The 22,254-nt window shown below is 41.2% G+C and overlaps 8 non-coding genes across 8 annotated transcripts; all 8 read left to right on the top strand.

The window, feature by feature from the left end:
- The first annotated feature begins 624 nt into the window (after positions 1–624).
- Positions 625–710, top strand: TRNAY-GUA (transfer RNA tyrosine (anticodon GUA)). The gene is given in 2 exon segments: positions 625–661; positions 675–710. It is a non-coding gene; the product is annotated as a tRNA-Tyr (tRNA).
- A 1,852-nt stretch (positions 711–2,562) lies between these two features.
- TRNAY-GUA (transfer RNA tyrosine (anticodon GUA)) lies at positions 2,563–2,648 on the top strand. The gene is given in 2 exon segments: positions 2,563–2,599; positions 2,613–2,648. It is a non-coding gene; the product is annotated as a tRNA-Tyr (tRNA).
- Positions 2,649–5,146: 2,498 nt separating this feature from the next.
- On the top strand, positions 5,147–5,232 carry TRNAY-GUA (transfer RNA tyrosine (anticodon GUA)). Its single transcript is given in 2 exon segments — positions 5,147–5,183; positions 5,197–5,232. It is a non-coding gene; the product is annotated as a tRNA-Tyr (tRNA).
- Positions 5,233–8,376: 3,144 nt separating this feature from the next.
- TRNAY-GUA (transfer RNA tyrosine (anticodon GUA)) lies at positions 8,377–8,462 on the top strand. Its single transcript is given in 2 exon segments — positions 8,377–8,413; positions 8,427–8,462. It is a non-coding gene; the product is annotated as a tRNA-Tyr (tRNA).
- A 2,499-nt stretch (positions 8,463–10,961) lies between these two features.
- Positions 10,962–11,047, top strand: TRNAY-GUA (transfer RNA tyrosine (anticodon GUA)). The gene is given in 2 exon segments: positions 10,962–10,998; positions 11,012–11,047. It is a non-coding gene; the product is annotated as a tRNA-Tyr (tRNA).
- A 1,207-nt stretch (positions 11,048–12,254) lies between these two features.
- Positions 12,255–12,340, top strand: TRNAY-GUA (transfer RNA tyrosine (anticodon GUA)). Its single transcript is given in 2 exon segments — positions 12,255–12,291; positions 12,305–12,340. It is a non-coding gene; the product is annotated as a tRNA-Tyr (tRNA).
- Positions 12,341–15,485: 3,145 nt separating this feature from the next.
- TRNAY-GUA (transfer RNA tyrosine (anticodon GUA)) lies at positions 15,486–15,571 on the top strand. The gene is given in 2 exon segments: positions 15,486–15,522; positions 15,536–15,571. It is a non-coding gene; the product is annotated as a tRNA-Tyr (tRNA).
- Positions 15,572–20,005: 4,434 nt separating this feature from the next.
- Positions 20,006–20,091, top strand: TRNAY-GUA (transfer RNA tyrosine (anticodon GUA)). The gene is given in 2 exon segments: positions 20,006–20,042; positions 20,056–20,091. It is a non-coding gene; the product is annotated as a tRNA-Tyr (tRNA).
- Positions 20,092–22,254: the final 2,163 nt, after the last annotated feature.

Genomic DNA, 22,254 nt, shown 5'->3' with positions numbered 1-22,254 from the left:
GAGCGGAGGACTGTAGTGGTAAAACAGGCATCCTTAGGTCGCTGGTTCAAATCCGGCTCTAAGGACTTTTGCCAAATGCACATTTTATTGAATACTTGGAAAGTAAAATACTTGGAAAGTAAAATAACAGACAATTTATAATTATATTATATTTCATCACTGAAAATAGATGCCTTTTGCTTTGAGGCTGTGACCACCTTATTTTTCTGTCCAACACAAATCTTCATTGGTTTCCTGTGAGGTGTTTTGGATCCCCATCTCTTGCTATGAACTGGCAAAACAGCAGAATCCCCTTGACAATCTTGATTTCTCAAGGGAAATAAGAGAACACTATACACCATCCAAGATATTAAAATATTGTCAAGGCCCAACGCGGCTGAATACTCTGAGGAGATTGCCTGTGAGGTGCCGCCTTTCAACTTTTCCCCCTTAGTATGGTGGTCAGTAACATGCGGGAGACTGCGGAGGGGGTCATTTTTTTAATTGGGAACTGATGTGCTTTTACTCAATTCGGGAAACTCACAAGCCAAATTTGTAGTATTTTGCACGAATTGCAAGAGATGTTTACAAGTCGACGGTTGAAGTGGAAGCTCGTATTGAGTTTGCTAGAGTTGATTTGCCAATCCTTCGATAGCTCAGTTGGTAGAGCGGAGGACTGTAGTAGTAAAACAGGCATCCTTAGGTCGCTGGTTCAAATCCGGCTCGAAGGACTCTTGCCAAATTCACATTTTATTGAATACTTGGAAAGTAAAATACTTGGAAAGTAAAATAACAGACAATTTATAATTATATTTTATTTCATCACTGAAAATAGATGCCTTTTGCTTTGAGGCTGTGGCCACGTTATTTTTCTGTCCGACACCAATCTTCGTTGTTTTCCTGTGACGTGTTTTGGATCCCCATCTCTTGCTATGAACTGACAAAACAGCAGAATCCCCTTGACAATCTTGATTTCTCAAGGGAAATGGGAGAACACCATACACCATCCAAGATATTAAAATATTGTCAAGGCCGAACACTGATGAATACTCTGAGGAGATGGCCTGTGAGGCGCCGCCTTTCAACTTTTCCTCCTTAGTATGGTGGTCAGTAACATGCGGGAGACTGCGGAGGCGGTCATTTTTTTAATTGGGAACTGATGTGCTTTTACTCAATTCGGGAACCTCACAAGCCAAATTTGTAGTATTTTGCACGAATTGCAAGAGATGTTTGCATGTCGACGGTTGAAGTGGAAGCTCGAATTGAGCTTGCTAGAAAACGGTTTGCCAAGCCTTCGATAGCTCAGTTGGTAGAGGGGAGGACTGTAGTGGTAAAACAGGCATCCTTAGGTCGCTGGTTCAAATCCGGCTCGAAGGACTTTTGCCAAATGCAAATTTTATTGAATACTTGGAAAGTAAAATACTTGGAAAATAACATAACAGACAATTTATAATTATATTATATTTCATCACTGAAAATAGATGCCTTTTGCTTTGAGGCTGTGGCAACATTATTTTTCTGTCCAACACCAATCTTCTTTGGTTTCCTGTGAGGTGTTTCTTTGATCCCCATCTCTTGCTATGAACTGGCAAAACAGCATAATCCCCTTGACAATCTTGATTTCTCAAGGAAAATGAGAGAACACTATACACCATCCAAGATATTAAAATATTGTCAAGGCCCAACGCGGCTGAATACTCTGAGGAGATGGCCTGTGAGGTGCCGCCTTTCAACTTTTCCCCCTTAGTATGGTGGTCAGTAACATGCGGGAGACTGCGGCGGGGGTCATTTTTTTAATTGGGAACTGATGTGCTTTTACTCAATTCGGGAACCTCACAAGCCAAATTTGTAGTATTTTGCACGAATTGCAAGAGATGTTTGAATGTCGACGGTTGAAGTGGAAGCTCGTATTGAGCTTGCTAGAGACTGATTTGCCAAGCCTTCGATAGCTCAGTTGGTAGAGCAGAGGACTGTAGTGGTAAAACAGGCATCCTTAGGTCACTGGTTCAAATCCAGATTTAAGGACTTTTGCCAAATGCAAATTTTATTGAATACTTGGAAAGTAAAATGCTTGGAAAATAAAATAACAGACAATTTATAATTATATTATATTTCATCACTGAAAATAGATGCCTTTTGCTTTGAGGCTGTGGCCACGTTATGTTTCTGTCCGACACCAATCTTCGTTGGTTTCCTGTGAGGTGTTTTGGATCCCCATCTCTTGCTATGAACTGACAAAACAGCAGAATCCCCTTGACAATCTTGATTTCTCAAGGGAAATGGGAGAACACTATACACCATCCAAGATATTAAAATATTGTCAAGGCCCAACACAGCTGAATACTCTGAGGAGATGGCCTGTAAGGCGCGCCTTTCAACTTTTCCCCCTTAATATGGTGGTCAGTAACATGCGGGAGACTGCGGAGGGGGTCATTTTTTTAATTGGGAACTGATGTGCTTTTACTCAATTCGGGAACCTCACAAGCCAAATTTGTAGTATTTTGCACGAATTGCAAGAGATGTTTACAAGTCGACGGTTGAAGTGGAAGCTCGTATTGAGTTTGCTAGAGTTGATTTGCCAATCCTTCGATAGCTCAGTTGGTAGAGCGGAGGACTGTAGTAGTAAAACAGGCATCCTTAGGTCGCTGGTTCAAATCCGGCTCGAAGGACTCTTGCCAAATTCACATTTTATTGAATACTTGGAAAGTAAAATACTTGGAAAGTAAAATAACAGACAATTTATAATTATATTTTATTTCATCACTGAAAATAGATGCCTTTTGCTTTGAGGCTGTGGCCACGTTATTTTTCTGTCCAACACCAATCTTCGTTGGTTTCCTGTGACGTGTTTTGGATCCCCATCTCTTGCTATGAACTGACAAAACAGCAGAATCCCCTTGACAATCTTGATTTCTCAAGGGAAATGGGAGAACACCATACACCATCCAAGATATTAAAATATTGTCAAGGCCGAACACTGATGAATACTCTGAGGAGATGGCCTGTGAGGCGCCGCCTTTCAACTTTTCCTCCTTAGTATGGTGGTCAGTAACATGCGGGAGACTGCGGAGGCGGTCATTTTTTTAATTGGGAACTGATGTGCTTTTACTCAATTCGGGAACCTCACAAGCCAAATTTGTAGTATTTTGCACGAATTGCAAGAGATGTTTGCATGTCGACGGTTGAAGTGGAAGCTCGAATTGAGCTTGCTAGAAAACGGTTTGCCAAGCCTTCGATAGCTCAGTTGGTAGAGGGGAGGACTGTAGTGGTAAAACAGGCATCCTTAGGTCGCTGGTTCAAATCCGGCTCGAAGGACTTTTGCCAAATGCAAATTTTATTGAATACTTGGAAAGTAAAATACTTGGAAAATAAAATAACAGACAATTTATAATTATATTATATTTCATCACTGAAAATAGATGCCTTTTGCTTTGAGGCTGTGGCCACATTATGTTTCTGTCCGACACCAATCTTCGTTGGTTTCCTGTGAGGTGTTTTGGATCCCCATCTCTTGCTATGAACTGACAAAACAGCAGAATCCCCTTGACAATCTTGATTTCTCAAGGGAAATGGGAGAACACTATACACCATCCAAGATATTAAAATATTGTCAAGGCCCAACACGGCTGAATACTCTGAGGAGATGGCCTGTAAGGCGCGCCTTTCAACTTTTCCCCCTTAGTATGGTGGTCATTAACATGCGGGAGACTGCGGAGGGGTCATTTTTTTAATTGGGAACTGATGTGCTTTTACTCAATTCGGGAACCTCACAAGCCAAATTTGTAGTATTTTGCACGAATTGCAAGAGATGTTTACAAGTCGACGGTTGAAGTGGAAGCTCGTATTGAGTTTGCTAGAGAATGATTTGCCAAGCCTTTGATAGCTCAGTTGAAAGAGCGAAGGACTGTAGTGGTAAAACAGGCATCCTTAGGTCACTGGTTCAAATCCGGCTCGAAGGACTTTTGCCAAATGCAAATTTTATTGAATACTTGGAAAGTAAAATACTTGGAAAATAAAATAACAGACAATTTATAATTATATTATATTTCATCACTGAAAATAGATGCCTTTTGCTTTGAGGCTGAGGCCACGTTATGTTTCTGTCCAACACCAATCTTCATTGGTTTCCTGTGAGGTGTTTTGGATCCCCATCTCTTGCTATGAACTGACAAAACAGCAGAATCCCCTTGACAATCTTGATTTCTCAAGGGAAATGGGAGAACACCATACACCATCCAAGATATTAAAATATTGTCAAGGCCGAACACTGATGAATACTCTGAGGAGATGGCCTGTGAGGCGCCGCCTTTCAACTTTTCCTCCTTAGCATGGTGGTCAGTAACATGCGGGAGACTGCGGAGGCGGTCATTTTTTTAATTGGGAACTGATGTGCTTTTACTCAATTCGGGAACCTCACAAGCCAAATTTGTAGTATTTTGCACGAATTGCAAGAGATGTTTGCATGTCGACGGTTGAAGTGGAAGCTCGAATTGAGCTTGCTAGAGAACGGATTGCAAAGCCTTAGATAGCTCAGTTGGTAGAGGGGAGGACTGTAGTGGTAAAACAGGCATCCTTATGTCGCTGGTTCAAATCCGGCTCGAAGGTCTTTTGCCAAATGCAAATTTTATTGAATACTTGGAAAGTAAAATACTTGGAAAATAACATAACAGACAATTTATAATTATATTATATTTCATCTCTGAAAATAGATGCCTTTTGCTTTGAGGCTGTGGCCACATTATTTTTCTGTCCAACACCAATCTTCTTTGGTTTCCTGTGAGGTGTTTTTTTGATCCCCATCTCTTGCTATGAACTGGCAAAACAGCAGAATCCCCTTGACAATCTTGATTTCTCAAGGGAAATGAGAGAACAGTATACACCATCCAAGATATTAAAATATTGTCAAGGCCCAACACGGCTGAATACTCTGAGGAGATGGCCTGTGAGGCGCCGCCTTTCAACTTTTCCCCCTTAGTATGGTGGTCAGTAACATGCGGGAGACTGCGGAGGGGGTCATTTTTTTAATTGGGAACTGATGTGCTTTTACTCAATTCGGGAACGTCACAAGCCAAATTTGTAGTATTTTGCACGAATTGCAAGAGATGTTTACAAGTCGACGGTTGAAGTGGAAGCTCGTATTGAGTTTGCTAGAGAACGATTTGCCAAGCCTTTGATAGCTCAGTTGGTAGAGCGGAGGACTGTAGTGGTAAAACAGGCATCCTTAGGTCGCTGGTTCAAATCCGGCTCGAAGGACTTTTGCCAAATGCACATTTTATTGAATACTTGGAAAGTAAAATACTTGGAAAGTAAAATAACAGACAATTTATAATTATATTATATTTCATCACTGAAAATAGATGCCTTTTGCTTTGAGGCTGTGGCCACGTTATTTTTCTGTCAGACACCAATCTTAGTTGGTTTCCTGTGAGGTATTTTGGATCCCCATCTCTTGCTATGAACTGACAAAACAGCAGAATCCCCTTGACAATCTTGATTTCTCAAGGGAAATGGGAGAACACTATTCACCATCCAAGATATTAAAATATTGTCAAGGCCGAACACTGATGAATACTCTGAGGAGATGGCCTGTGAGGCGCCGACTTTCAACTTTTCCTCCTTTGTATGGTGGTCAGTAACATGCGGGAGACTGCGGAGGGGGTCATTTTTTTATTTGTGAACTGATGTGCTTTTACTCAATTCGGGAACCTCACAAGCCAAATTTGTAGTATTTTGCACGAATTGCAAGAGATGTTTGAATGTCGAGGGTTGAAGTGGAAGCTCGTATTGAGCTTGCTAGAGACTGATTTGCCAAGCCTTTGATAGCTCAGTTGGTAGAGCGGAGGACTGTAGTGGTAAAACAGGCATCCTTAGGTCGCTGGTTCAAAACCGGCTCGAAGGACTTTTGCCAAATGCACATTTTATTGAATACTTGGAAAGTAAAATACTTGGAAAATAACATAACAGACAATTTATAATTATATTATATTTCATCACTGAAAATAGATGCCTTTTGCTTTGAGGCTGTGACCACCTTATTTTTCTGTCCAACACAAATCTTCATTGGTTTCCTGTGAGGTGTTTTGGATCCCCATCTCTTGCTATGAACTGGCAAAACAGCAGAATCCCCTTGACAATCTTGATTTCTCAAGGGAAATAAGAGAACACTATACACCATCCAAGATATTAAAATATTGTCAAGGCCCAACGCGGCTGAATACTCTGAGGAGATTGCCTGTGAGGTGCCGCCTTTCAACTTTTCCCCCTTAGTATGGTGGTCAGTAACATGCGGGAGACTGCGGAGGGGGTCATTTTTTTAATTGGGAACTGATGTGCTTTTACTCAATTCGGGAACCTCACAAGCCAAATTTGTAGTATTTTGCACGAATTGCAAGAGATGTTTACAAGTCGACGGTTGAAGTGGAAGCTCGTATTGAGTTTGCTAGAGTTGATTTGCCAATCCTTCGATAGCTCAGTTGGTAGAGCGGAAGACTGTAGTAGTAAAACAGGCATCCTTAGGTCGCTGGTTCAAATCCGGCTCGAAGGACTCTTGCCAAATTCACATTTTATTGAATACTTGGAAAGTAAAATACTTGGAAAGTAAAATAACAGACAATTTATAATTATATTTTATTTCATCACTGAAAATAGATGCCTTTTGCTTTGAGGCTGTGGCCACGTTATTTTTCTGTCCGACACCAATCTTCGTTGTTTTCCTGTGACGTGTTTTGGATCCCCATCTCTTGCTATGAACTGACAAAACAGCAGAATCCCCTTGACAATCTTGATTTCTCAAGGGAAATGGGAGAACACCATACACCATCCAAGATATTAAAATATTGTCAAGGCCGAACACTGATGAATACTCTGAGGAGATGGCCTGTGAGGCGCCGCCTTTCAACTTTTCCTCCTTAGTATGGTGGTCAGTAACATGCGGGAGACTGCGGAGGCGGTCATTTTTTTAATTGGGAACTGATGTGCTTTTACTCAATTCGGGAACCTCACAAGCCAAATTTGTAGTATTTTGCACGAATTGCAAGATATGTTTGCATGTCGACGGTTGAAGTGGAAGCTCGAATTGAGCTTGCTAGAAAACGGTTTGCCAAGCCTTCGATAGCTCAGTTGGTAGAGGGGAGGACTGTAGTGGTAAAACAGGCATCCTTAGGTCGCTGGTTCAAATCCGGCTCGAAGGACTTTTGCCAAATGCAAATTTTATTGAATACTTGGAAAGTAAAATACTTGGAAAATAACATAACAGACAATTTATAATTATATTATATTTCACCACTGAAAATAGATGCCTTTTGCTTTGAGGCTGTGGCAACATTATTTTTCTGTCCAACACCAATCTTCTTTGGTTTCCTGTGAGGTGTTTCTTTGATCCCCATCTCTTGCTATGAACTGGCAAAACAGCATAATCCCCTTGACAATCTTGATTTCTCAAGGAAAATGAGAGAACACTATACACCATCCAAGATATTAAAATATTGTCAAGGCCCAACGCGGCTGAATACTCTGAGGAGATGGCCTGTGAGGTGCCGCCTTTCAACTTTTCCCCCTTAGTATGGTGGTCAGTAACATGCGGGAGACTGCGGCGGGGGTCATTTTTTTAATTGGGAACTGATGTGCTTTTACTCAATTCGGGAACCTCACAAGCCAAATTTGTAGTATTTTGCACGAATTGCAAGAGATGTTTGAATGTCGACGGTTGAAGTGGAAGCTCGTATTGAGCTTGCTAGAGACTGATTTGCCAAGCCTTCGATAGCTCAGTTGGTAGAGCAGAGGACTGTAGTGGTAAAACAGGCATCCTTAGGTCGCTGGTTCAAATCCAGATTTAAGGACTTTTGCCAAATGCAAATTTTATTGAATACTTGGAAAGTAAAATACTTGGAAAATAAAATAACAGACAATTTATAATTATATTATATTTCATCACTGAAAATAGATGCCTTTTGCTTTGAGGCTGTGGCCACGTTATGTTTCTGTCCAACACCAATCTTCATTGGTTTCCTGTGAGGTGTTTCGGATCCCCATCTCTTGCTATGAACTGGCAAAACAGCAGAATCCCCTTGACAATCTTGATTTCTCAAGGGAAATGAAAGAACACTATACACCATCCAAGATATTAAAATATTGTCAAGGCCCAACGCTGCTGAATACTCTGAGGAGATGGCCTGTGAGGTGCCGCCTTTCAACTTTTCCCCCTTAGTATGGTGGTCAGTAACATGCGGGAGACTGCGGAGGGGGTCATTTTTTTAATTGGGAACTGATGTGCTTTTACTCAATTCGGGAACCTCACAAGCCAAATTTGTAGTATTTTGCACGAATTGCAAGAGATGTTTACAAGTCGACGGTTGAAGTGAAAGCTCGTATTGAGTTTGCTAGAGTTGATTTGCCAAGCCTTCGATAGCTCAGTTGGTAGAGCGGAGGACTGTAGTGGTAAAACAGGCATCCTTAGGTCGCTGGTTCAAATCCGGCTCGAAGGACTCTTGCCAAATGCACATTTTATTGAATACTTGGAAAGTAAAATACTTGGAAAGTAAAATAACAGACAATTTATAATTATATTATATTTCATCACTGAAAATAGATGCCTTTTGCTTTGAGGCTGTGGCCACGTTATTTTTCTGTCCAACACGAATCTTCATTGGTTTCCTGTCAGGTGTTTTGGATCCCCATCTCTTGCTATGAACTGGCAAAACAGCAGAATCCCCTTGACAATCTTGATTTCTCAAGGGAAATGAGAGAACACTATACACCATCCAAGATATTAAAATATTGTCAAGGCCCAACACGGCTGAATACTCTGAGGAGATGGCCTGTGAGGCGCCGCCTTTCAACTTTTCCCCCTTAGTATGGTGGTCATTAACATGCGGGAGACTGCGGAGGGGTCATTTTTTTAATTGGGAACTGATGTGCTTTTACTCAATTCGGGAACCTCACAAGCCAAATTTGTAGTATTTTGCACGAATTGCAAGAGATGTTTACAAGTCGACGGTTGAAGTGGAAGCTCGTATTGAGTTTGCTAGAGAATGATTTGCCAAGCCTTTGATAGCTCAGTTGAAAGAGCGGAGGACTGTAGTGGTAAAACAGGCATCCTTAGGTCACTGGTTCAAATCCGGCTCGAAGGACTTTTGCCAAATGCAAATTTTATTGAATACTTGGAAAGTAAAATACTTGGAAAGTAAAATAACAGACAATTTATAATTATATTTTATTTCATCACTGAAAATAGATGCCTTTTGCTTTGAGGCTGTGGCCACGTTATTTTTCTGTCCGACACCAATCTTCGTTGGTTTCCTGTGACGTGTTTTGGATCCCCATCTCTTGCTATGAACTGACAAAACAGCAGAATCCCCTTGACAATCTTGATTTCTCAAGGGAAATGGGAGAACACCATACACCATCCAAGATATTAAAATATTGTCAAGGCCGAACACTGATGAATACTCTGAGGAGATGGCCTGTGAGGCGCCGCCTTTCAACTTTTCCTCCTTAGCATGGTGGTCAGTAACATGCGGGAGACTGCGGAGGCGGTCATTTTTTTAATTGGGAACTGATGTGCTTTTACTCAATTCGGGAACCTCACAAGCCAAATTTGTAGTATTTTGCACGAATTGCAAGAGATGTTTGCATGTCGACGGTTGAAGTGGAAGCTCGAATTGAGCTTGCTAGAGAACAGATTGCAAAGCCTTAGATAGCTCAGTTGGTAGAGGGGAGGACTGTAGTGGTAAAACAGGCATCCTTATGTCGCTGGTTCAAATCCGGCTCGAAGGTCTTTTGCCAAATGCAAATTTTATTGAATACTTGGAAAGTAAAATACTTGGAAAATAACATAACAGACAATTTATAATTATATTATATTTCATCTCTGAAAATAGATGCCTTTTGCTTTGAGGCTGTGGCCACATTATTTTTCTGTCCAACACCAATCTTCTTTGGTTTCCTGTGAGGTGTTTTTTTGATCCCCATCTCTTGCTATGAACTGGCAAAACAGCAGAATCCCCTTGACAATCTTGATTTCTCAAGGGAAATGAGAGAACAGTATACACCATCCAAGATATTAAAATATTGTCAAGGCCCAACACGGCTGAATACTCTGAGGAGATGGCCTGTGAGGCGCCGCCTTTCAACTTTTCCCCCTTAGTATGGTGGTCAGTAACATGCGGGAGACTGCGGAGGGGGTCATTTTTTTAATTGGGAACTGATGTGCTTTTACTCAATTCGGGAACGTCACAAGCCAAATTTGTAGTATTTTGCACGAATTGCAAGAGATGTTTACAAGTCGACGGTTGAAGTGGAAGCTCGTATTGAGTTTGCTAGAGAACGATTTGCCAAGCCTTCGATAGCTCACTTGGTAGAGCGGAGGACTGTAGTGGTAAAACAGGCATCCTTAGGTCGCTGGTTCAAATCCGGCTCGAAGGACTTTTGCCAAATGCACATTTTATTGAATACTTGGAAAGTAAAATACTTGGAAAGTAAAATAACAGACAATTTATAATTATATTATATTTCATCACTGAAAATAGATGCCTTTTGCTTTGAGGCTGTGGCCACGTTATTTTTCTGTCAGACACCAATCTTAGTTGGTTTCCTGTGAGGTATTTTGGATCCCCATCTCTTGCTATGAACTGACAAAACAGCAGAATCCCCTTGACAATCTTGATTTCTCAAGGGAAATGGGAGAACACTATTCACCATCCAAGATATTAAAATATTGTCAAGGCCGAACACTGATGAATACTCTGAGGAGATGGCCTGTGAGGCGCCGACTTTCAACTTTTCCTCCTTTGTATGGTGGTCAGTAACATGCGGGAGACTGCGGAGGGGGTCATTTTTTTATTTGTGAACTGATGTGCTTTTACTCAATTCGGGAACCTCACAAGCCAAATTTGTAGTATTTTGCACGAATTGCAAGAGATGTTTGAATGTCGAGGGTTGAAGTGGAAGCTCGTATTGAGCTTGCTAGAGACTGATTTGCCAAGCCTTCGATAGCTCAGTTGGTAGAGCGGAGGACTGTAGTGGTAAAACAGGCATCCTTAGGTCGCTGGTTCAAATCCGGCTCGAAGGACTTTTGCCAAATGCACATTTTATTGAATACTTGGAAAGTAAAATACTTGGAAAATAACATAACAGACAATTTATAATTATATTATATTTCATCACTGAAAATAGATGCCTTTTGCTTTGAGGCTGTGGCCACATTATTTTTCTGTCCAACACCAATCTTCTTTGGTTTCCTGTGAGGTGTTTCTTTGATCCCCATCTCTTGCTATGAACTGGCAAAACAGCATAATCCCCTTGACAATCTTGATTTCTCAAGGAAAATGAGAGAACACTATACACCATCCAAGATATTAAAATATTGTCAAGGCCCAACGCGGCTGAATACTCTGAGGAGATGGCCTGTGAGGTGCCGCCTTTCAACTTTTCCCCCTTAGTATGGTGGTCAGTAACATACGGGAGACTGCGGAGGGGGTCATTTTTTTAATTGTGAACTGATGTGCTTTTACTCAATTCGGGAACCTCACAAGCCAAATTTGTAGTATTTTGCACAAATTGCAAGAGATGTTTGAATGTCGAGGGTTGAAGTGGAAGCTCGTATTGAGCTTGCTAGAGACTGATTTGCCAAGCCTTCGATAGCTCAGTTGGTAGAGCGGAGGACTGTAGTGGTAAAACAGGCATCCTTAGGTCGCTGGTTCAAATCCGGCTCTAAGGACTTTTGCCAAATGCACATTTTATTGAATACTTGGAAAGTAAAATACTTGGAAAGTAAAATAACAGACAATTTATAATTATATTATATTTCATCACTGAAAATAGATGCCTTTTGCTTTGAGGCTGTGACCACCTTATTTTTCTGTCCAACACAAATCTTCATTGGTTTCCTGTGAGGTGTTTTGGATCCCCATCTCTTGCTATGAACTGGCAAAACAGCAGAATCCCCTTGACAATCTTGATTTCTCAAGGGAAATAAGAGAACACTATACACCATCCAAGATATTAAAATATTGTCAAGGCCCAACGCGGCTGAATACTCTGAGGAGATTGCCTGTGAGGTGCCGCCTTTCAACTTTTCCCCCTTAGTATGGTGGTCAGTAACATGCGGGAGACTGCGGAGGGGGTCATTTTTTTAATTGGGAACTGATGTGCTTTTACTCAATTCGGGAAACTCACAAGCCAAATTTGTAGTATTTTGCACGAATTGCAAGAGATGTTTACAAGTCGACGGTTGAAGTGGAAGCTCGTATTGAGTTTGCTAGAGTTGATTTGCCAATCCTTCGATAGCTCAGTTGGTAGAGCGGAGGACTGTAGTAGTAAAACAGGCATCCTTAGGTCGCTGGTTCAAATCCGGCTCGAAGGACTCTTGCCAAATTCACATTTTATTGAATACTTGGAAAGTAAAATACTTGGAAAGTAAAATAACAGACAATTTATAATTATATTTTATTTCATCACTGAAAATAGATGCCTTTTGCTTTGAGGCTGTGGCCACGTTATTTTTCTGTCCGACACCAATCTTCGTTGTTTTCCTGTGACGTGTTTTGGATCCCCATCTCTTGCTATGAACTGACAAAACAGCAGAATCCCCTTGACAATCTTGATTTCTCAAGGGAAATGGGAGAACACCATACACCATCCAAGATATTAAAATATTGTCAAGGCCGAACACTGATGAATACTCTGAGGAGATGGCCTGTGAGGCGCCGCCTTTCAACTTTTCCTCCTTAGTATGGTGGTCAGTAACATGCGGGAGACTGCGGAGGCGGTCATTTTTTTAATTGGGAACTGATGTGCTTTTACTCAATTCGGGAACCTCACAAGCCAAATTTGTAGTATTTTGCACGAATTGCAAGAGATGTTTGCATGTCGACGGTTGAAGTGGAAGCTCGAATTGAGCTTGCTAGAAAACGGTTTGCCAAGCCTTCGATAGCTCAGTTGGTAGAGGGGAGGACTGTAGTGGTAAAACAGGCATCCTTAGGTCGCTGGTTCAAATCCGGCTCGAAGGACTTTTGCCAAATGCAAATTTTATTGAATACTTGGAAAGTAAAATACTTGGAAAATAACATAACAGACAATTTATAATTATATTATATTTCATCACTGAAAATAGATGCCTTTTGCTTTGAGGCTGTGGCAACATTATTTTTCTGTCCAACACCAATCTTCTTTGGTTTCCTGTGAGGTGTTTCTTTGTTCCCCATCTCTTGCTATGAACTGGCAAAACAGCATAATCCCCTTGACAATCTTGATTTCTCAAGGAAAATGAGAGAACACTATACACCATCCAAGATATTAAAATATTGTCAAGGCCCAACGCGGCTGAATACTCTGAGGAGATGGCCTGTGAGGTGCCGCCTTTCAACTTTTCCCCCTTAGTATGGTGGTCAGTAACATGCGGGAGACTGCGGCGGGGGTCATTTTTTTAATTGGGAACTGATGTGCTTTTACTCAATTCGGGAACCTCACAAGCCAAATTTGTAGTATTTTGCACGAATTGCAAGAGATGTTTGAATGTCGACGGTTGAAGTGGAAGCTCGTATTGAGCTTGCTAGAGACTGATTTGCCAAGCCTTCGATAGCTCAGTTGGTAGAGCAGAGGACTGTAGTGGTAAAACAGGCATCCTTAGGTCACTGGTTCAAATCCAGATTTAAGGACTTTTGCCAAATGCAAATTTTATTGAATACTTGGAAAGTAAAATGCTTGGAAAATAAAATAACAGACAATTTATAATTATATTATATTTCATCACTGAAAATAGATGCCTTTTGCTTTGAGGCTGTGGCCACGTTATGTTTCTGTCCGACACCAATCTTCGTTGGTTTCCTGTGAGGTGTTTTGGATCCCCATCTCTTGCTATGAACTGACAAAACAGCAGAATCCCCTTGACAATCTTGATTTCTCAAGGGAAATGGGAGAACACTATACACCATCCAAGATATTAAAATATTGTCAAGGCCCAACACAGCTGAATACTCTGAGGAGATGGCCTGTAAGGCGCGCCTTTCAACTTTTCCCCCTTAATATGGTGGTCAGTAACATGCGGGAGACTGCGGAGGGGGTCATTTTTTTAATTGGGAACTGATGTGCTTTTACTCAATTCGGGAACCTCACAAGCCAAATTTGTAGTATTTTGCACGAATTGCAAGAGATGTTTACAAGTCGACGGTTGAAGTGGAAGCTCGTATTGAGTTTGCTAGAGAATGATTTGCCAAGACTTTGAAAGCTCAGTTGGTAGAGCGGAGGACTGTAGTGGTAAAACAGGCATCCTTAGGTCGCTGGTTCAAATCCGGCTCGAAGGACTTTTGCCAAATGCAAATTTTATTGAATACTTGGAAAGTAAAATACTTGGAAAATAAAATAACAGACAATTTATAATTATATTATATTTCATCACTGAAAATAGATGCCTTTTGCTTTGAGGCTGTGGCCACGTTATGTTTCTGTCCAACACCAATCTTCATTGGTTTCCTGTGAGGTGTTTCGGATCCCCATCTCTTGCTATGAACTGGCAAAACAGCAGAATCCCCTTGACAATCTTGATTTCTCAAGGGAAATGAGAGAACAGTATACACCATCCAAGATAATAAAATATTGTCAAGGCCCAACACGGCTGAATACTCTGAGGAGATGGCCTGTGAGGCGCCGCCTTTCAACTTTTCCCCCTTAGTATGGTGGTCAGTAACATGCGGGAGACTGCGGAGGGGGTCATTTTTTTAATTGGGAACTGATGTGCTTTTACTCAATTCGGGAACGTCACAAGCCAAATTTGTAGTATTTTGCACGAATTGCAAGAGATGTTTACAAGTCGACGGTTGAAGTGGAAGCTCGTATTGAGTTTGCTAGAAAACGATTTGCCAAGCCTTCGATAGCTCAGCTGGTAGAGCAGAGGACTGTAGTGGTAAAACAGGCATCCTTAGGTCGCTGGTTCAAATCCGGCTCGAAGGACTTTTGCCAAATGCACATTTTATTGAATACTTGGAAAGTAAAATACTTGGAAAGTAAAATAACAGACAATTTATAATTATATTATATTTCATCACTGAAAATAGATGCCTTTTGCTTTGAGGCTGTGGCCACGTTATTTTTCTGTCCGACACCAATCTTCGTTGGTTTCCTGTGAGGTATTTTGGATCCCCATCTCTTGCTATGAACTGACAAAACAGCAGAATCCCCTTGACAATCTTGATTTCTCAAGGAAAATGAGAGAACACTATACACCATCCAAGATATTAAAATATTGTCAAGGCCCAACGCGGCTGAATACTCTGAGGAGATGGCCTGTGAGGTGCCGCCTTTCAACTTTTCCTCCTTTGTATGGTGGTCAGTAACATGCGGGAGACTGCGGAGGGGGTCATTTTTTTAATTGTGAACTGATGTGCTTTTACTCAATTCGGGAACCTCACAAGCCAAATTTGTAGTATTTTGCACAAATTGCAAGAGATGTTTGAATGTCGAGGGTTGAAGTGGAAGCTCGTATTGAGCTTGCTAGAGACTGATTTGCCAAGCCTTCGATAGCTCAGTTGGTAGAGCGGAGGACTGTAGTGGTAAAACAGGCATCCTTAGGTCGCTGGTTCAAATCCGGCTCGAAGGACTTTTGCCAAATGCACATTTTATTGAATACTTGGAAAGTAAAATACTTGGAAAGTAAAATAACAGACAATTTATAATTATATTATATTTCATCACTGAAAATAGATGCCTTTTGCTTTGAGGCTGTGACCACCTTATTTTTCTGTCCAACACAAATCTTCATTGGTTTCCTGTGAGGTGTTTTGGATCCCCATCTCTTGCTATGAACTGACAAAACAGCAGAATCCCCTTGACAATCTTGATTTCTCAAGGGAAATGGGAGAACACTATACACCATCCAAGATATTAAAATATTGTCAAGGCCCAACACGGCTGAATACTCTGAGGAGATGGCCTGTGAGGCGCGCCTTTCAACTTTTCCCCCTTAATATGGTGGTCAGTAACATGCGGGAGACTGCGGAGGGGGTCATTTTTTTAATTGGGAACTGATGTGCTTTTACTCAATTCGGGAACCTCACAAGCCAAATTTGTAGTATTTTGCACGAATTGCAAGAGATGTTTGCATGTCGACGGTTGAAGTGGAAGCTCGAATTGAGCTTGCTAGAGAACGGTTTGCCATGCCTTCGATAGCTCAGTTGGTAGAGGGGAGGACTGTAGTGGTAAAACAGGCATCCTTAGGTCGCTGGTTCAAATCCGGCTCGAAGGACTTTTGCCAAATGCAAATTTTATTGAATACTTGGAAAGTAAAATACTTGGAAAATAACATAACAGACAATTTATAATTATATTATATTTCATCACTGAAAATAGATGCCTTTTGCTTTGAGGCTGTGGCCACGTTATGTTTCTGTCCAACACCAATCTTCATTGGTTTCCTGTGAGGTGTTTCAGATCCCCATCTCTTGCTATGAACTGGCAAAACAGCAGAATCCCCTTGACAATCTTGATTTTTCAAGGGAAATGAGAGAACAGTATACACCATCCAAGATATTAAAATATTGTCAAGGCCCAACACGGCTGAATACTCTGAGGAGATGGCCTGTGAGGCGCCGCCTTTCAACTTTTCCCCCTTAGTATGGTGGTCAGTAACATGCGGGAGACTGCGGAGGGGGTCATTTTTTTAATTGGGAACTGATGTGCTTTTACTCAATTCGGGAACGTCACAAGCCAAATTTGTAGTATTTTGCACGAATTGCAAGAGATGTTTACAAGTCGACGGTTGAAGTGGAAGCTCGTATTGAGTTTGCTAGAGAACGATTTGCCAAGCCTTCGATAGCTCAGTTGGTAGAGCGGAGGACTGTAGTGGTAAAACAGGCATCCTTAGGTCGCTGGTTCATATCCGGCTAGAAGGACTTTTGCCAAATGCACATTTTATTGAATACTTGGAAAGTAAAATACTTGGAAAGTAAAATAACAGACAATTTATAATTATATTATATTTCATCACTGAAAATAGATGCCTTTTGCTTTGAGGCTGTGGCCACGTTATTTTTCTGTCCAACACGAATCTTCGTTGGTTTCCTGTCAGGTGTTTTGGATCCCCATCTCTTGCTATGAACTGGCAAAACAGCAGAATCCCCTTGACAATCTTGATTTCTCAAAGGAAATGAGAGAACACTATACACCATCCAAGATATTAAAATATTGTCAAGGCCCAACACGGCTGAATACTCTGAGGAGATGGCCTGTGAGGCGCCGCCTTTCAACTTTTCCCCCTTAGTATGGTGGTCATTAACATGCGGGAGACTGCGGAGGGGTCATTTTTTTAATTGGGAACTGATGTGCTTTTACTCAATTCGGGAACCTCACAAGCCAAATTTGTAGTATTTTGCACGAATTGCAAGAGATGTTTACAAGTCGACGGTTGAAGTGGAAGCTCGTATTGAGTTTGCTAGAGAATGATTTGCCAAGCCTTTGATAGCTCAGTTGAAAGAGCGGAGGACTGTAGTGGTAAAACAGGCATCCTTAGGTCACTGGTTCAAATCTGGCTCGAAGGACTTTTGCCAAATGCAAATTTTATTGAATACTTGGAAAGTAAAATACTTGGAAAGTAAAATAACAGACAATTTATAATTATATTTTATTTCATCACTGAAAATAGATGCCTTTTGCTTTGAGGCTGTGGCCACGTTATTTTTCTGTCCGACACCAATCTTCGTTGGTTTCCTGTGACGTGTTTTGGATCCCCATCTCTTGCTATGAACTGACAAAACAGCAGAATCCCCTTGACAATCTTGATTTCTCAAGGGAAATAGGAGAACACCATACACCATCCAAGATATTAAAATATTGTCAAGGCCGAACACTGATGAATACTCTGAGGAGATGGCCTGTGAGGCGCCGCCTTTCAACTTTTCCTCCTTAGCATGGTGGTCAGTAACATGCGGGAGACTGCGGAGGCGGTCATTTTTTTAATTGGGAACTGATGTGCTTTTACTCAATTCGGGAACCTCACAAGCCAAATTTGTAGTATTTTGCACGAATTGCAAGAGATGTTTGCATGTCGACGGTTGAAGTGGAAGCTCGAATTGAGCTTGCTAGAGAACGGATTGCCAAGCCTTAGATAGCTCAGTTGGTAGAGGGGAGGACTGTAGTGGTAAAACAGGCATCCTTATGTCGCTGGTTCAAATCCGGCTCGAAGGTCTTTTGCCAAATGCAAATTTTATTGAATACTTGGAAAGTAAAATACTTGGAAAATAACATAACAGACAATTTATAATTATATTATATTTCATCTCTGAAAATAGATGCCTTTTGCTTTGAGGCTGTGGCCACATTATTTTTCTGTCCAACACCAATCTTCTTTGGTTTCCTGTGAGGTGTTTCTTTGATCCCCATCTCTTGCTATGAACTGGCAAAACAGCATAATCCCCTTGACAATCTTGATTTCTCAAGGAAAATGAGAGAACACTATACACCAACCAAGATATTAAAATATTGTCAAGGCCCAACGCGGCTGAATACTCTGAGGAGATGGCCTGTGAGGTGCCGCCTTTCAACTTTTCCCCCTTAGTATGGTGGTCAGTAACATGCGGGAGACTGCGGAGGGGGTCATTTTTTTAATTGTGAACTGATGTGCTTTTACTCAATTCGGGAACCTCACAAGCCAAATTTGTAGTATTTTGCACAAATTGCAAGAGATGTTTGAATGTCGAGGGTTGAAGTGGAAGCTCGTATTGAGCTTGCTAGAGACTGATTTGCCAAGCCTTCGATAGCTCAGTTGGTAGAGCGGAGGACTGTAGTGGTAAAACAGGCATCCATAGGTCGCTGGTTCAAATCCGGCTCGAAGGACTTTTGCCAAATGCACCTTTTATTGAATACTTGGAAAGTAAAATACTTGGAAAGTAAAATAACAGACAATTTATAATTATATTATATTTCATCACTGAAAATAGATGCCTTTTGCTTTGAGGCTGTGACCACCTTATTTTTCTGTCCAACACAAATCTTCATTGGTTTCCTGTGAGGTGTTTTGGATCCCTATCTCTTGCTATGAACTGGCAAAACAGCAGAATCCCCTTGACAATCTTGATTTCTCAAGGGAAATGAGAGAACACTATACACCATCCAAGATATTAAAATACTGTCAAGGCCCAACTCGGCTGAATACTCTGAGGAGATTGCCTGTGAGGTGCCGCCTTTCAACTTTTCCCCGTTAGTATGGTGGTCAGTAACATGCGGGAGACTGCGGAGGGTGTCATTTTTTTAATTGGGAACTGATGTGCTTTTACTCAATTCGGGAACCTCACAAGCCAAATTTGTAGTATTTTGCACGAATTACAAGAGATGTTTGAATGTCGACGGTTGAAGTGGAAGCTCGTATTGAGCTTGCTAGAGACTGATTTGCCAAGCCTTTGATAGCTCAGTTGGTAGAGCAGAGGACTGTAGTGGTAAAACAGGCATCCTTAGGTCGCTGGTTCAAATCCAGATTGAAGGACTTTTGCCAAATGCAAATTTTATTGAATACTTGGAAAGTAAAATGCTTGGAAAATAAAATAACAGACAATTTATAATTATATTATATTTCATCACTGAAAATAGATGCCTTTTGCTTTGAGGCTGTGGCCACGTTATGTTTCTGTCCGACACCAATCTTCGTTGGTTTCCTGTGAGGTGTTTTGGATCCCCATCTCTTGCTATGAACTGACAAAACAGCAGAATCCCCTTGACAATCTTGATTTCTCAAGGGAAATGGGAGAACACTATACACCATCCAAGATATTAAAATATTGTCAAGGCCCAACACGGCTGAATACTCTGAGGAGATGGCCTGTGAGGCGCGCCTTTCAACTTTTCCCCCTTAGTATGGTGGTCAGTAACATGCGGGAGACTGCGGAGGGGGTCATTTTTTTAATTGGGAACTGATGTGCTTTTACTCAATTCGGGAACCTCACAAGCCAAATTTGTAGTATTTTGCACGAATTGCAAGAGATGTTTACAAGTCGACGGTTGAAGTGGAAGCTCGTATTGAGTTTGCTAGAGTTGATTTGCCAAGCCTTCGATAGCTCAGTTGGTAGAGCGGAGGACTGTAGTGGTAAAACAGGCATCCTTAGGTCGCTGGTTCAAATCCGGCTCGAAGGACTCTTGCCAAATGCACATTTTATTGAATACTTGGAAAGTGAAATACTTGGAAAGTAAAATAACAGACAATTTATAATTATATTATATTTCATCACTGAAAATAGATGCCTTTTGCTTTGAGGCTGTGGCCATGTTATTTTTCTGTCCAACACGAATCTTCATTGGTTTCCTGTCAGGTGTTTTGGATCCCCATCTCTTGCTATGAACTGGCAAAACAGCAGAATCCCCTTGACAATCTTGATTTCTCAAGGGAAATGAGAGAACACTATACACCATCTAAGATATTAAAATATTGTCAAGGCCCAACACGGCTGAATACTCTGAGGAGATGGCCTGTGAGGCGCCGCCTTTCAACTTTTCCCCCTTAGTATGGTGGTCATTAACATGCGGGAGACTGCGGAGGGGGTCATTTTTTTAATTGGGAACTGATGTGCTTTTACTCAATTCGGGAACCTCACAAGCCAAATTTGTAGTATTTTGCACAAATTGCAAGAGATGTTTACAAGTCGACGGTTGAAGTGGAAGCTCGTATTGAGTTTGCTAGAGAATGATTTGCCAAGCCTTCGATTGCTCGTCGCTGGTTCAAATCACATGAACAATGTGCCAAATGCACATTTTATTGAATACTTGGAAAGTAAAATACTTGGAAAGTAAAATAACAGACAATTTATAATTATATTATATTTCATCACTGAAAATAGATGCCTTTTGCTTTGAGGCTGTGACCATGTTATTTTTCTGTCCAACACGAATCTTCATTGGTTTCCTGTGAGGTGTTTTGGATCCCCATCTCTTGCTATGAACTGGCAAAACAGCAGAATCCCCTTGACAATCTTGATTTCTCAAGGGAAATGAGAGAACACTATACACCATCCAAGATATTAAAATATTGTCAAGGCCCAACGCGGCTGAATACTCTAAGGAGATGGCCTGTGAGGTGCCGCCTTTCAACTTTTCCCCCTTAGTATGGTGGTCAGTAACATGCGGGAGACTGCGGAGGGGGTCATTTTTTTAATTGGGAACTGATGTGCTTTTACTCAATTCGGGAACCTCACAAGCCAAATTTGTAGTATTTTGCACGAATTGCAAGAGATGTTTACAAGTCGACGGTTGAAGTGGAAGCTCGTATTGAGTTTGCTAGAGTTGATTTGCCAAGCCTTCGAAAGCTCAGTTGTTAGAGCCGAGGACAGTAGTGGTAAAACAGGCATCCTTAGGTCGCTGGTTCAAGTCCGGCTCAAATGACTTTTGCCAAATGCACATTTTATTGAATACTTGGAAAGTAAAATACTTGGAAAGTAAAATAACAGACAATTTATAATTATATTATATTTCATCACTGAAAATAGATGCCTTTTGCTTTGAGGCTGTGGCCACGTTATTTTTCTGTCCAACACGAATCTTCATTGGTTTCCTGTCAGGTGTTTTGGATCCCCATCTCTTGCTATGAACTGACAAAACAGCTGAATCCCCTTGACAATCTTGATTTCTCAAGGGAAATGAGAGAACACTATACACCATCCAAGATATTAAAATATTGTCAAGGCCCAACACGGCTGAATACTCTGAGGAGATGGCCTGTGAGGCGCCGCCTTTCAACTTTTCCCCCTTAGTATGGTGGTCATTAACATGCGGGAGACTGCGGAGGGGGTCATTTTTTTAATTGGGAACTGATGTGCTTTTACTCAATTCGGGAACCTCACAAGCCAAATTTGTAGTATTTTGCACGAATTGCAAGGGATGTTTACAAGTCGACGGTTGAAGTGGAAGCTCGTATTGAGTTTGCTAGAGAATGATTTGCCAAACCTTCGAAAGCTCAGTTGGTAGAGCGGAGGACTGTAGTGGTAAAACAGGCATCCTTAGGTCGCTGGTTCAAATCCGGCTCGAAGGACTTTTGCCAAATGCAAATTTTATTGAATACTTGGAAAGTAAAATACTTGGAAAATAAAATAACAGACAATTTATAATTATATTATATTTCATCACTGAAAATAGATGCCTTTTGCTTTGAGGCTGTGGCCACGTTATGTTTCTGTCCAACACCAATCTTCATTGGTTTCCTGTGAGGTGTTTCGGATCCCCATCTCTTGCTATGAACTGGCAAAACAGCAGAATCCCCTTCACAATCTTGATTTCTCAAGGGAAATGAGAGAACACTATACACCA

Source organism: Ambystoma mexicanum, chromosome 1p (genome assembly GCF_040938575.1).
Source record: "Ambystoma mexicanum isolate Mex_15411 chromosome 1p, UKY_AmexF1_1, whole genome shotgun sequence".
NCBI lineage: Eukaryota > Metazoa > Chordata > Amphibia > Caudata > Ambystomatidae > Ambystoma > Ambystoma mexicanum.
The sequence above is the reverse complement of the archived record's forward strand: the minus strand, read 5'-3'. Positions and strand labels throughout refer to the sequence as shown.